Below are 2,537 nucleotides of genomic sequence, written 5' to 3'. Positions count from 1 at the left end.
ATTATTCTGTAATACTACTTACTGTATTATTCTGTTTGTTTAAATTGCATTATTCCACTCTAGAGTGTATTTATCTAAGTTTCCCCATTTTATATGAGTACCAACAAGATTAGGTCAGGAGATAACTTCTTTTCACTGGTTTGTCATCTTATCTTTACTAGTTTTATCTGTAATAACCCTATTTTCGAGCACAATCACAATCTAGAGATAAAATTTCCCCATATGACTTTTGAAGGAATATAATTTAACTAATATACCTCACAAACTCTAGAACAGAGCACTCTCCCAACTCTATCCTACAAACAATACAGGACATCTTGAAGAAAAAGATGATAGATACTTACCTGGCAATGGAGATACTATTATTATGAAGGTGGCTTCTCCAGAGCAAGGCTAATCTGTTGCACTCTGATGTGCTGATCCCTGCAATTTCCCTAAATGTGGGAATCCTAACTGCATAATTTATGGTGGGGATTGCATTTTTACTCCCCTTTGAGAAAAAAAAATGAAAAGAAAAGATTTTAGAACTAAGCAAAAAGTTTAACTTCCACCTGTGAAATGAAGGTACAAGGCAGTAACACAAGAGCAGGAATGGATGAGCATGGAGTGGGAAAAACACAAAGAAAAAACCACTAGAAGAGGACAGTATAATCAATCACTGGAGGAGGATGAAAGGTATCTGCAGGATATGTCAACATTGGAAGGACAACTTTCTTCAAGTCAGCATTCACTGCAGTCAGGTTTAAAAAGATCTTTCACTATTACATTTATTTCTCATCCTCAAGGGTTGGTCCACTAATGGGGGTGGGGCATAACATCAGCTTCAGACTACAGACCAGGTGGCATCTGCTCTGAGCCTCTCAACTTCACCAACAGCTACCAGGGGTCTGCTTTTCTTATTATGGTTTCTGGGCATAGAAACACAAGTGAACACATCAAACCTCACACACAAGTAAGAGTCTCAACCAGTATCATGTTGGCTAAGTCCCAAGGTCAATTCAATGTCAATGCACACAAGTTGTGTGTGTACTGTTTACTCTGAGGGGTCCCTCCAGTTTTCAGATGGTCTTCTTAAAGGTGACCACTAAGATGAAGTATCTTACAGCAATGAAAAGGTGGAACCAATTTCTAATCTATGAAGCTCCTTTGGGTTGTTTTTACTGATTTTCTTTCTTTCTTTCTTTCTTTCTTTCTTTCTTTCTTTCTTTCTTTCTTTCTTTCTTTCTTTCTTTCTTTCTTTCTTTCTTTCTTTCTTTCTTTCTTTCTTTCTTTCTTTCTTTCTTTCTTTCTTTCTTTCTTTCTTTCTTTTTTCTTTCTTTCTTTCTTTCTTTCTTTCTTCTTTCTTTCTTTCTTTCTTTCTTTCTTTCTTTCTTTCTTTCTTTCTTTCTTTCTTTCTTTCTTTCTTTCTTTCTTTCTCTCTCTCTCTCTCTTTCTCTCTCTCTTTCTTTCTTTCTTTCTTTCTTTCTTTCTTTCTTTCTCTCTCTCTCTCTCTTTCTTTCTTTCTTTCTCTCTCTCTCTCTCTTTCTTTCTTTCTTTCTTTCTTTCTTTCTTTCTTTCTTTCTTTCTTTCTTTCTTTCTTTCTTTCTTTCTTTCTTTCTTTCTTTCTTTCTTTCTTTCTTTCTTTCTTTCTTTCTTTCTTCTTCCTTCCTTCCTTCCTCCCTCCCTCCCTCCCTCCCTCTCTCCCTCCCTCCCTCCCTCTCTCCCTCCCTCCATTCCTTCCTTCCTTCCTTCCTTTCTTTCTTTCTTTCTTTCTTTCTTTCTTTCTTTCTTTCTTTCTTTCTCTCTCTCTTTCTTTCTTTCTTTTCTTGCTTTCTTTCTTGCTTTCTTCTTCCTTCCTTCTTTCCTTTCTTTCTTTCTTTCCTTTCTTTCTTTTCTTTCTTTCTTTCTTTCTTTCTTTCTTTCTTTCCTTTCTTTCTTTCTTTCTTTCTTTCTCTCTTTCTCTGTCTTCTTTCTTTCATTCTTTTTCTTTCTTCTCTTTTTTCTTTCCTTCTTCCTTTCTTTTTTCTTTTATTCTTTTTCTTTCTTCCCTCCCCTTCCCTTTCCCTCCCCCTCCCTATTCCTTCCCCTTCCTTCCCCTCCTTTTCCCTTCCCCTCCCCTCAACTTCCCCACACCTTTTCCTCCCCCTCTCTTCCCCTCCCTTCACTTCCCTTCTCACTTCCCTTCCCCTCTCTTCCGCTCTCTTCCCTTCCCTTCCCCTCCCTTTCCTTCTCCCTTCCCCTTCATTCTCCTCCCCTTCCCTCCCTTCCCTTCTCCTTTTCTCCTCACCTCTCCCCTCCCTTCCACTCCCTTCCTATCCCTTCGCCTCCCTTGCCTTCCCTTTCTTTTCAAGTCTCATGGTCCTGGGAATCTCAGTGATGCTTGAGGCCTCCATGGCCACATCTGATGATCTTCAGAGATCCATGTGGTACTAGGAATTAAATACAGGTAAAGTGCCTGCTAGACATGCTCTATATCCACTATAGTTCTCTTCATCCCTTTTTCTTCTTTTAATGAATGACAAAATTAACCTTTGCTTGATGTTAAACATTTGGAAAAT

At 38.4% G+C, this 2,537-nt stretch overlaps 1 non-coding gene across 1 annotated transcript; it reads left to right on the top strand.

The window, feature by feature from the left end:
- The first annotated feature begins 336 nt into the window (after nt 1-336).
- On the top strand, nt 337-494 carry LOC126012746 (U1 spliceosomal RNA). Its single transcript, XR_007497151.1, has one exon. It is a non-coding gene; the product is annotated as a U1 spliceosomal RNA (small nuclear RNA).
- Nucleotides 495-2,537: the final 2,043 nt, after the last annotated feature.

This window comes from Suncus etruscus, chromosome 6 (assembly GCF_024139225.1).
Source record: "Suncus etruscus isolate mSunEtr1 chromosome 6, mSunEtr1.pri.cur, whole genome shotgun sequence".
In the NCBI taxonomy this organism is placed as follows: Eukaryota; Metazoa; Chordata; class Mammalia; order Eulipotyphla; family Soricidae; genus Suncus; species Suncus etruscus.
Note: the sequence above shows the minus strand (reverse complement) of the source record. Positions and strands in the feature narration are given on the sequence as shown.